This window comes from Oreochromis aureus, linkage group 3, assembly GCF_013358895.1.
Source record: "Oreochromis aureus strain Israel breed Guangdong linkage group 3, ZZ_aureus, whole genome shotgun sequence".
NCBI lineage: Eukaryota > Metazoa > Chordata > Actinopteri > Cichliformes > Cichlidae > Oreochromis > Oreochromis aureus.
Window position 1 is genome coordinate 73,558,862 of NC_052944.1, and position 12,751 is coordinate 73,571,612.

Consider the following 12,751-nt stretch of genomic DNA (forward strand, 5'->3'; position numbering starts at 1 on the left):
GAGTAGCTTGTTTTCTTGTTGGTGCAAGATTTTTATCACCTTATTCAGCACCTGCTCCAGATTTGAACGCGGTCTTCCACTTTTTCTATTCGTATCTCTGCCTCCGCTATTTTCTGGTTAACTCTGGTAATCTCTGATTTAATATCGTTCAGTTGTTCTTTTGTGTCTTTTCGGAAATCCCGAATCTCCTCCAAAACTTTTGCCAGGCTTGCAGCGGCATGGAGGAGCTGGGTTAGCATTAGCTTCGCCATGTTGTCCCTTCGTGAGGAGAGCTGTTCTCCGAGTTTTCTTCATTTGCAGTTTCTGCGGCGGTGGTTTCTTTTTTTGCACGCGGCTTCCCCATTTCTTGCCCCTCTTGTCTGTTCGATGATCCGATGGTCTGATATTTGACGGTCTAAAGGGGCGAAATAATTATTTTCGCGAGGGAGCTGTTACTTTAGGCTGCCATTCAGGATGGTGACGTCACCGGAACCACAGCTTTAAGATGCATTTGTAGATATTATTACGTGTTTTACCGTCTTTATGGTGCTAGCTTAAAGTTACGGTGTAAACGTTAGCTTATATTGTAGTAAAGCTGTTACTGTTTAAACGATGTTAGGACAGAAATATTAGCTTCTGTCATGACTGATGAAGTTACTAGTTAATAAAGTTTCCAGTAAAGTGATTAATCGCAGCCACAGATTGACAGTAAATATCTCGATTAGCTTCAATGCATCTGTAATAAATATGTGCAAGTTTCAGTGCTTCGTTTAAACTGTATGATACTTGTACTGACCCAGGGTCAGTGTAAATACAATCCTAGCTGTGTGAACAAAGCCTGGCTCCTTTAATCCTGCATGACAAACCTCAGGATGCAGGTTATTATTACTCTTTCCTGCTGGCACACCTGTCACACCTGAGAGTCAGCTAGAAACTTACAGTGACGTGGACATCATGCAAAGACTGCCAGACTCTGTAATACTGTAAATGATCAGTGACTCAGGTTAACACTAAACTTTAAACAGTCCCTCTGTGTCTCTGTGTGTGCTGAACATCTGGAATCAGATTGAGTCAGGCTGCATCAGCTGAATCTGTTATTTGTAAATATCAATATTTTTTATTCAGGTGTGGGGATAATATGTAAGACTGCAGTGAAGCGATGTACCAGATTAATCCCTGGCCAAAGGCATCGTACTTAAATCAGACTACTGATCCAGCCACATCAGCCTTTTGTGAGGTCTGTTTAAAGTAGACTTAAAATGAACTGCAGGTTCCTGAGAGGTGGACTGTGAGCACAGAAACACATGTTCATACATACAGCTGCAGCAAGCTTACATTAATTTTAAATAGATTTGTTACTCTGATGTCTGTCTCTGTGTTAGTCCTCTGACAGACTGGTACCTGTCCAGGTGTGCTCTACCTATGACTACTGGGACAGGCTCTGGCTCCTGTAATAGAAATTTTCTATTATTCTCATTTAAAGTATTTAAGTGCTTATGCATATGCTTAGTTGTGACACTGTTATAGACTGTTCAGTGAAAGTTTCTAAAACTAGATGAACTTACTTCAGCGTCAGCAGTTTGAGAAAACAACTCCCTTTACAGGTGCTGATAAGGCCAAGGGCACAAAACAGCGTAACCATTGATCTGTTAGGTTTCATAGCGAGGCGCGTGAAGTGTGGTATGATCAGTTTGTAACTTCCTCTTTCTTGGAATGCAAAGAGGAGTGTGAGCACCACTTCTGTGGCAGAGCTGACATGACTGTGAACTTAGATGTTTGATGTGTGTTGGCTCTCCTGCACGCAGTAATAAATAGCTTGATCACAGCAGATTTTATTTACAAAATTCCACGACACGCCCCCTCCCACTGTGAACCTGAATTGAATATTCAGAAGAAAATGAATGGATAGACTGACATTTGTTTAAATACTTCTAGAAATCTGAGCTGTTGGTGTGTCCTTGGATTGTGTGGTAATAATATTAGAGCTGGCAATCTTTCTTACTGAATCTCTACTCTGAGTCATGTTACCTGAGATTAATTCTGTTTACCTGACAGCCTGGACAAATGTGCTGTGTGAAGGATGTAAATCAAATCAGATCTTAACTGCTTACATTTAAGGAGCCTGGTCATATTTAATTGTAATATGAACCAATGATTTTCTGATTGCTGATTCTAAGAGAGTCTTTGTGGAAATCCTGTTTGGCTTTTTGTCATTTTAATTCTCTTTTCTGTTTTCCAGAACAGTTCTCCACAGTCACTGTCCACATGGGTCAGTGGGACCAAGAAGCACTCTGCTAATGTGGGACTCTGACCAGCAACATCCAGCAAGACCCAGGCAGCGTTTTCTATCTCCCAGCTGCAGTTTTTTGTTTGTCTGTGACTGGAGAGTCAGATTTTTGTTGAAGCTGGAGGAACAGAGAGGTAAGTCAGTTTGTAGAGATCCCTCCCACCCTGGCTTTTATGTGCTAGATTTCTTATCTGAAACAGTAATATTTCAGTGGCTGCTGCTTATATCACAGGTTAATACACGCTACTGATCCCTGATGGGAGAATCATCACCTCTGCCAACAAAGAAGCCTGGTGGATATTTGTTTACAGTCTGATGATGGGACATCATGCTCTGCATCTTCAAAGTTTGTCTCTTGATTATTATTCATACACAGTAATGTGAAGTATGCTCATATCTAGTATAACTGGACCAACCTGGTGCTCTTCATTTATGGAGGCTGTTGAGTCTGAATGTTGGATGTTGTGTATCTCGTGTTCTCTGGGCTTTGTTGTCCTCAGTCTTTTGCAGGATCAGAAAACAAAACCAGGATGACAATAAATGTTTCTTCTCCAATTGGATGATGATAAGACTGTGACACGGGATGCCACCTTTAGTCTTGTGATGAAGCAAAGCTCAGGAAGAAGTGTGATTAAATGGTACCCACATGTGTGCTGCTGAGAAGGATGTACAGGGGCACCTGCAGCCAAATCCAAGCCTCCTCAGGTTAGTTGTAGTTGCAGAATGCTTTAGGACTGAGACAGCTGAGGCATCAAATGTTTGATTAAACGGATGAAAAGAGAAGTTTCTTCCTATAATTATCACTTTTTAAAATCTGTAGCAACTTCAGGTCTGTCAGCGTGCTGAGGTCATAGAAACAAGAAAAGAAGCTTCAGAGTGTTGTTTACAGTTTTCTGTCATCATGATCTCCCTGAAGTTTATCACTATTAGGCAAGCAGTAAGTCCACAATACTGTAATGATGATTCTGACTTTGGTCACGGTTGCATAATATTTTAATAATATACAATTGTTTTTTGTAATTCATATTTTTTCTGTTAATCAAAAATTTACTTTGTGAAATTTGTATTTGAGAATGAAGAATGTGACAATATATTTTTGTTCAATATTTAATTTCTTTCAGTTGCAATTGTTAAATCAAAAATAAATAAAATATATTCTAATTTAGCAAACTAATTTATCAAAAAATATATATACATATATCTGTATTAGTTTTATACATTAATTTGACACCTGTATTGAAAATACCATATTGTATTCATACAGAATCAGTTTGGTATCATTGTTTGTCTGATTGCTGAAACTAAGAGCTAGTTTTGATCTAAAGTATCCAAAGTTGAGCTCTAATGTTTCTTCACCCTTGTGTGTGTGATATGTGATTTCCTACATGCTGACAGAGCAGAGCGGCAGTTTGTGCTCAGAGATGGTGACGGTGTGGAGAGACGGTGGTGTTTCCTCAGAAGAACTAGCAGAGTCACAAAGGGCACGAGTCCATCTCACCACCTTGACTTGTTGATCAGTGGACACACTTGTCTCCCCTTTAAAGGAGACACTCTTAGAGAGAGACAATCAGAGTCATCATAAAATGTTAGTGCTTTCAAATACACAAACATTTTTAAAGGACAAAAACGAACATCCAACTTTGACTGTAATACAATTAAATCTTTGCATGTGTGTTTTCAAACTCTCAGATGGGCAGGATATCAGTCTTGGACTGTCTAACCTGCAGGAGCAGCACTGAATGATCACCACACATGAGCATGTTCCTGCAACATTCAGCAGCTCTGCTTTTGGTAAGTAGAGTTACCTAACTACAGTAACTATAAACACATGCCATCCATTTCTAACAGCCTGGTTACTTCCTGTCAGTTATTTTAGAAACCATGTGGTCACCTGACCTAACGCTGTTTCTTCTTCTTCCCCTTAATGTTGACGTGTCAAATGTCAAACAGCTGGAGAGGAAACTACACCGGTGTACTGGGATGTTTCAGCAACACGTGCTAGACGCTGTTCCTTCATGGTGACATCACCAGAGACGGCCCCGCCCACCTCATGACCTCGCCATTGATCATGATGATTTTAATGATGACAACGAGCGGAACTAAGACTGTAAAAATCAGAATATTTAGATGCTTTCTATTTATTCATGAATACTGAGAGCCTCTTTCTGTGTTTTGTCTGTTTTGTTTTTTTTTACCTCATTTGTTACTAACAAAGTTCACCAAACTCACACAGTTTACATTCTGTATGTTTCCATCTTTACCAGCCACACTCTTAACTGCAATTAAGCAAATAATCCTTAGAAATTGTCGTTTTTCTCTTTTGTAATTTTGTAATTCAGTGAATATACTGCGCTGCTTCCTTTAATTGCGTCTCACATTGCTTTAAGTTTTTCAGTGTTCAGTTATTTTTTACTGTTGTTTGAATTCTCTGCATGTTTGACCCTGTAGACTGTTTGATGGACTGCTTGTCTTCCTGTTTGTAACCGCCGCCTGTTTTTGACTAAAGATTTGGATTTCTGACTTTAACACAGCCTCTGCGTGTCCTCCCTTTGTGTCCTCTTCCTCTGTGAATGTGTTGCATGTGTCACAGATTCATTTTATTAACAGCTTTCCCACAGTCAGTTGCATCAGCATTCATTCACAGCACATTGCAGAAGGATTCAGATTAATACAGTGATCTTACAGTCAGAATTATCCTGACAGACTGTAAATTATCTTTCATCAGGTCAATTTTTAAGCTCAGTATTTCAAAGCAGGCGTTATGAAGAATCATATTGGCATTAGGACTGTAACAATATGTACTAACAAAGTCAAAGTTTTTTAATTATGCTAGAATATTGGAAGACAATCAGCTTTTAGTGTTTTCTGCATATTAATTATACTGAAATAGAGATGGTGACCATAACTGTACAGAAGCACTAAACAACTGACAATCTAACAGACATTATTGGCCTGAGCCGTCATGCACAGTGAGTCTGATCCTGTGCTGTGAGAGTCTGACAAGCATGTTTCTGGTCAGTTTGGAAGAAATAATATCACAATGTTGATCTTTTTTTAATATTCCTTCTCTTTTACAACATAAACTGTGATCAAAGCTACTTATGTTCACAGCATGTAATAATACTGACAGTCCAGGGCATTGTGGTCTGTTGAGCTAGGGTTAGGGTTAGCAATTCAGACATATGTAATCAATATTACTCTTGCTGGAACAAATGTCTAGGAATTTGTATTATAATTCATGAAATATTCATATTCAATATCAGTCATTTTATATTATAACCACGTATCCACCCAGGCTCATGGTGGGGCAGGGCTCTGTCCTGGGATGCTTGAGTGAAAGGTAATGTACACCCTGACCAGGTATCCAGTCTGTCACAGTTGTTTTCAATATTTGGTTCTAAAATATGAGTGAAAACAAAAATCCAACTAGGATTCTTGCATATGATGAATGAAGTCTGTCTTTGACTGTATTGTCCAGCTGATCCATCAAACCCCCAGCAGGTGAACCTTATTCATGACATAACACAGTAACAATGTAAAAAATTAAACAGGAACAGTGTAAATGTAAAGTGCATTTTAAACTCCTCTTCAATAAATTATATGGATGTGCAGTGAGTCATTCAGGACTGTAAAACGTGAACTACAGAACCCAGAGTCTTCACCATTAAATCTCTGGTTGCTTCATTTTTCTATCCTATCTCAGATACTTTAAAGGTTTTAGTAAAGTTGCATTCTCATGGTGAGGCAAAGTGCTTTATGTGTGTGTGTGCGTGTCATGAACGGCTGTAAAAGCCCTTTAATTAAAGAACAAAGCGGGGTTTGAGTTCGAGTTACGGCAGACTGTCGCTACTTCTAAACGGAACGCAGCCTTCCTACGGCGGACAGCTAATAACAGGAATCGGACGCGGTCCACCCTAGTCCACAGCAACCACCATAGCAACCGCCTAGCATGACTTTAAAAACATATTCTGTCTTCATAACTATCAAAAACGTGAAATGATTTGTAAAGCATGAAAGTGTTACAGCTGCAGAGAGCTATGGCGGTATCTTTGGAAGCTGTTTACATAGCTAACAATATACGATGTAACCATGGAGACAGTCAGTCACGTGAGCTAGCGGTGCATGTTTACTACAGTGAATAAGGTGATTGTGTGCACAGCGTCCACACGCTGCAGAGGGTAAAGACATTACTTCAGTATTGTTTTCTATTTATATATGTTTGCCTTCTGCTGACCATCACCTCAGGTTCACCATTACAGTTTCAGCATACAGATGTACACTGTCTAAATGTGAACACGTTCAAAAAAAATCATGTCTCAGAAATAAGCACAGCTGTTCATGTTTGTCATTATAGTTTTATTTGTAAGAAAATTGTGAACTTCAAATTGTGTATCAAATCAAAGAACATTTGACAAGTCTGAGTCATTTCTTTGTCCTGTGAGAGCTGGAATAAATATATATCCTGACAGTTACAGTTGAAACAGTAGAGACAGGTAGAAATGGGATCAGATTCATCTTTGCTTAGTCAGATACCTCCAGTGTTGGCCTTAACCCAAATTTCCCTCGGGGTCAACCTTCAGGATCAATAAAGTTTTATTGAATTGAATCATATTAAAAAACAAACAATAGCACGATTTTGCATCCATTTCCAAATTGTAGTAAAGCAGCCCACTCTCATAAATAGGTAACAGAAATGTCTCTAATGTAGACGTGTACAGTCTAGTGTAAGCATTTAAAGACCATAAAGGAAACACTAACATTTATGTGAAACTAATTGTAATAAAAATGAACAGGTGATTTACAGATTTATAAGAAAGAATCTGAAAACAACACTTCTTTGGTCTAAGTGGTCAAAGTAGAAAACAGAACTGATGTTCAAGAACAAACCGTAGCTGCACTAATATTACACATCTCCATTGTTGTGGTGAACAGACATGTTGCTTTTAAAACCACATGCAGTGTGTGACCATGACTGTCCACTGAGACCATGAACGCCACTTCGCTGAAGCATTCTTCTTCTTCTTGCCATCAGAATGGAAGCAGACAGAGCACGAGCTGCTTTGATCTACTGAAAGGAAAAAGCAGAACATCTGAGCTGAAACCATTAAGATAGAAACAATCGTTCAATGCAGTGTCTCACGTAGCTTAGCCTGTTACAACTGTTGATACAAGCTCAGTACAGTTAACAGTGTCGGGGAACTCCAGTGTGGGAACTAGTGGCTTTAGGTTGATAGTCATTTAACTTTCATCCATTCATTCATTTAATTCAGGAGGAAGAAATGTCAGGTTGGTGCAGGCTGGTTACATGCATTTGCTCCCATGCTGTCTTTAACCAAATGACTTGGTTCACTTTATGGCTGGGCTGTATGTGGGGTGATATCATGTTAATTGGGCAGGAGTACCTGTCCCCTGTTAGGCTTAGAAGGTTTCTCCATAAACAGAGCTTCTAAGTCTTATAGCTTTTAGCACATCTGTAGCTGTGCAGGCTGACAGGTTTTTGGTGGCTCTTTTTACCCCACTCTGGTTGTGAGTGTGTAAATACCCCCACTAGTTCTTTTGGGTTGCAGTTAACTTGGGAGGAAGGGGGGGGTCTGCCAGGACTAGATGAATAAAAATGATCTGGGATACATAAATTTCATAATGCATGCATATATCTCTATCAATTAAACCTGGCCTGAGGGCTGCCATTTTTTACATTCAGTTATTTCTCTTAGAAGTGTTGGATCTAAATAATGAATGTGTTACAGTTAAAGTGACACTGGTCAGTGTAAATGGCTCATTGGGACATAGAAACCTTTATATTAGATACCATCACCTGATATCGAGTGTCAAACAATATCAAAGCTGTAAAAGCTGTTTACAGTCAGAATGTATAAAAACTATGATTGTAAATAAATTCAAACAAGTGAGCTTTTCTCTTCGTGCTGAATATCAACACTGTCATTTCTCAGACTGTAAGATAGAATTGGTTGATGTACATGAAAAATATGTCCATAATCACAAATGACCATGAGAGCCAGTAGAATTAATTCAACTGGACACTCAAAAGACGTCCTTAAATGCTCTTTAAGTGGCAGAACAAATGAACAAACAGTTAATCGCTTACTTGAGATGAAATCTGCTCAGCTACTTTGAAAACAGCTTCTAACTGGTTCCTCCTTTAACAGGATGACTGCTCAGGGGTAAGGCCATCATGCAGTCCAGCAACCTTTATGGTTCTGCTTTGATTCACCAGGAACTATTAGGGAAACCTTTCAGTGCCTCCTGTGAAAGACACAGGCATAAACACAAACATTTATTAACATGTTCCACAGTCTTCCAGTTTGATTTTCTCATCCTGTGGACAACAACGTACAGAGATGCAGGTTTATGTTAACTTTTGTAAGGTTTCTTTACTGAACACATCCAGCTGCAGCTCCACTGTGATCCTGAACTGGATAAGCACTTAAGAAAATGTGTCAATAAATGGACAAACATCAGCTTACTATATTTATCCAAACAGACTGGACCAATAATGCTTCACTGAGTTAGAGACTTTAACAGTCTCTTCTATGTAAGAATGTCTCGTCATAAACCTGCAAACTTGACAACAAAGGTTTTCAGACTACATGTAGCTGTCCTCTATGTCAGCTCACACATTTACATTCATGTCACACTTATTTCTGCTTCCTCATTTTTATCATTATTACTTATATTTTGATTGGATACCTTGAGTTTGTAAATGATCAGATTACATAATTGGGATACAATTCAATATAATTCATGTACCCAATTCAGGGTTGCGGGAGGATGAAGCCTATCCCAGCTGATACAGGACAAAGACAGGCTGCTAGTTATCGCAGGGCTAAGACAATACGTGTAACAGAAAATCCACTTAGATGTTTGATATTTCTAATAATAATCATAATTATGACTATTAATTAAAATATTATTTAAAGGTTTCTTTATAAATACATTTGAATTTTTTTATAACCCCTAGAATATAAACCTGAGCTGTTTCAGATTCTGACCTCTGACCTCAGTGACCAGGCTGTGTCCTCACTGCAGCTCCCTCTTTGAAGTACGTCTGCTTCTTGTCTTCCCCCGGTGATGACCGCCTGCCCTTAATATCACGTACAGTACCTGAGGAACAAAACAGGACAAACACTTGCCTTCATTCAAGAAGTACATTCATACAGAGATAATCTATGGAAACACACTAGTTCACCCTTTGGGAGGAATCAGTTCCTGTGAAACATTTCTGTAAATCAGCATCGTGGAGAATGAAATGACTTCTTCAGGTGACTCAGCAGTCCCACACTGACAAATGAAACTTCTGTGGAAGAAGAATCAGGATTTTTTTGATTTCCAATCCAGTTAAACTATTAAGGATGAAGTAGGAGTCCTCATCTTTGCTCTTCTGAAATCTTTGTTAAACAACAACAAACATAAATTAGTAACAAAAATACAGCTGAGTAGAGGCTTTACAAATCACCAGCAGCCATAAATTAATTAATTAATAAATAAATGTAAATTTTAATCGTCAAATGTTTCTGAGCCGTCTTCAACCTGCTTTTAACACATTTAAGTCCCACAGTCAATGCAGCCTGACTTAATCCTAAATGTTCAGCACACACAGAGACACAGAGGTACTGTTTAAAGTTTAGTGTTAACCTGAGTCACTGATCATTTACAGTATTACAGAGTCTGGCAGTCTTTGCATGATGTCCACGTCACTGTAAGTTTCTAGCTGACTCTCAGGTGTGACAGGTGTGCCAGCAGGAAAGAGTAATAATAACCTGCATCCTGAGGTTTGTCATGCAGGATTAAAGGAGCCAGGCTTTGTTCACACAGCTAGGATTGTATTTTACACTGACCCTGGGTCAGTATAAGTATCATACAGTTTAAACGAAGCACTGAAACTTGCACATATTTATTACAGATGCATTGAAGCTAATCGAGATATTTACTGTCAATCTGTGGCTGCGATTAATCACTTTACTGGAAACTTTATTAACTAGTAACTTCATCAGTCATGACAGAAGCTAATATTTCTGTCCCAACATCGTTTAAACAGTAACAGCTTTACTACAATATAAGCTAACGTTTACACCGTAACTTTAAGCTAGCACCATAAAGACGGTAAAACACGTAATAATATCTACAAATGCATCTTAAAGCTGTTATATTAGCACTCGGTGTATTACTAACATAACCACATTAACATTATTGACACTCGCTGACTTTTAATAGTCATTTTATAAATGCTGTCCGTTTAAATGGTCTTACCTGTAACACTGCTGTATCCACCGGATTCCAGCCAGAGTGGATTCTGGAGTCTTCCACGCTCCTGTTAGTGATCCTCCATCTGGATGGATGAGAACAAGCTTCTGAACAATCTAGCAGGAGATGGCCCACATCTATGGGACTGATTTGTGCTAATAACGCCCATTGTATGGACTGATAACAGCCGAAGCGGGTGAATAAAGTCACCCAGTCGCTAGCTGTGCCATTACCCAGCATACACCTCTCCCTCCATAAATGCAAAAGTAATAGCCTATAATTAATTTATCTGCTGTATCTGCTGTTTCTCAGGTAGTTGTTTACATTATATAATATATTCTGTTCAGTATACGTCACTACAATGTGATTTCGGAAATATATAAATATACGAACAACAGGCTCTTGCGCGGAAATCTCTTTTCGTCGATAAACAACGATTAGGGATCAGCATAGTATTCAATAGGAGGACCCTGCACGTCAATTCTCGACGCGAGGGGGGTACCCTGCGCGTCCATAAGTGAAGCAGAGGGAGCCTGACCATGCGTCACACATTTGACGAGTTGGGAGTGAGAACGTGTTGGTATTTGTTGCCTCGCTACCAAACCAGCATTTCATCTCCGAGGAAGTTATCCCAGAGAGAAGTAAAGCAAGTGTGTAAGTTCATCTCTGAATGTTTGGAAAGCGTTCCCATGTTAAGCTTAACAACCAATATATGGAGCGACTGCCTCTCTCTCTCCCTCTCCTGCTGCTACTTCAATCGTGAAACTGCTTAATGATCAGCTGATCGGCTTTTCTGTCGCAAGTCCGTCTCTCTTCTTTGTTTTTGGCCCACTTTGCACCAGAAAGAGGAAACCAGCGGCTGAACAACAGCAGCACGTTTAAGCTTGATAAGCTGTTGTTAGAATTTATTTAATATTACTTTCTACACCAGGATCCTTTTCTACGTAGCTGACGGCTGGTAACTGTGCAGGGGCGGATCTAGCAAAGTTTAGCCAGGGGGGCCGATAGGGCATGAACAGGGAAAAGGGGGCACAAAGACATACTTTTCTTTCTTATTATCATTTAAAATGTCTAGCTTTTAATAAATAATTATCTGAATCTTACACCCAAAGTTTTAATCTGATGTAAAATGTATAGAAGTCCATTACTGTATATAGTAACTGTTAAGTCTAATATACCCTAGTAAGCTATAGTACTTTTTCCTTTGGGAAAGTACCATCTGTGCAGTCTGCAATTCTGTAGAAGAAAGATGTTGAATCTATTTAATTATTCTTGAAAAATAATTTATTTCTGTGCATTTTTTTTCACCCTGCATCAAATTAAAGTTGATTACGTCGATTAAGCATCATGAGGTGGAGGGTGGGGGTGGTTCCCAATTTTTTTTTTTTTTTTTTTGGGAGTTTGCAACCCTATTAGTTAGGTTGCTTAATATTTCTGCTAAGTACTCTTTAGAATACCAGAATAGGGAGGATGGAGCAGGTTTAAGTTTATTAGATTGATCAGCAGTGTTGGGACTAACGCGTTATTAGGTAACGTGTTACAGTAACTACGTTATTATTGTGGTAACGAGCACGGTAACTAGTTATTATGCCAAAACCAGGAACGCGTTACTCGTTACTGGGATTTAGATAGGCTCGTTACTCGCTACTTCGTGTGGTGGATATCGCGGCGCTTCCACAGATTCAATAACATTAGCAAGTGGTGGAAGCCAGCAGGTGGATGAAGGAAAAGGGAGGCAAGAGGAGAGACCCAAGCGGCGCGCGGTCCGAGTGTCAGGTGAACTGAACTTCAGGTAAGAAGTTATGACCTGCAGTCTATCGGAGTCAGATATAAACCAAGTTTAGGTGGAGTTTATTTTCGGTATGCTGACATTTTCGTACTGCGTGCTAGCTAGCATGACGGAGTTTCTATACAGCTGGGTGGGTGCTATGTTACTGATGTTGAACTTTATTTTGTTCATACGGTTAATTATTAGAGTTGCCAACCGTCCCGTAAAAAACAGAATCGTCTGGTATTCAGAGAAAATATTATGCGTTTCGTACTGAGGTGAAAAGGAACACAGTTTGTCCCGGACTTCAGCTACAATGAAAAAGACACAAAGCTGGAGCTGCACAGCTGCCTCTTCTTCTCTCATTCTCTCCCGTTTCTACTTCAATCACGAAACTGATCAATGATCAGCTGATCGGCTTTTCTCTCTTGTTTATTTATCGCCCACTTTGCGCC

The 12,751-nt window shown here is 39.3% G+C and overlaps 2 long non-coding RNA genes across 2 annotated transcripts; one reads left to right on the plus strand and one right to left on the minus strand.

Moving 5' to 3' along the window:
* Positions 1-1,085: 1,085 nt before the first annotated feature.
* LOC120437564 lies at positions 1,086-4,357 on the plus strand. The gene is made up of 7 exons (XR_005611238.1): positions 1,086-1,949; positions 2,219-2,400; positions 2,499-2,971; positions 3,087-3,203; positions 3,662-3,851; positions 3,956-4,057; positions 4,217-4,357. It is a non-coding gene; the product is annotated as an uncharacterized LOC120437564 (long non-coding RNA).
* A 93-nt stretch (positions 4,358-4,450) lies between these two features.
* On the minus strand, positions 4,451-10,588 carry LOC120437573. Its single transcript, XR_005611248.1, has 4 exons — positions 10,535-10,588; positions 9,277-9,672; positions 8,373-8,530; positions 4,451-7,334 (listed from the first exon to the last, which is right to left on the minus strand). It is a non-coding gene; the product is annotated as an uncharacterized LOC120437573 (long non-coding RNA).
* Between the last annotated feature and the right edge of the window lie 2,163 nt (positions 10,589-12,751).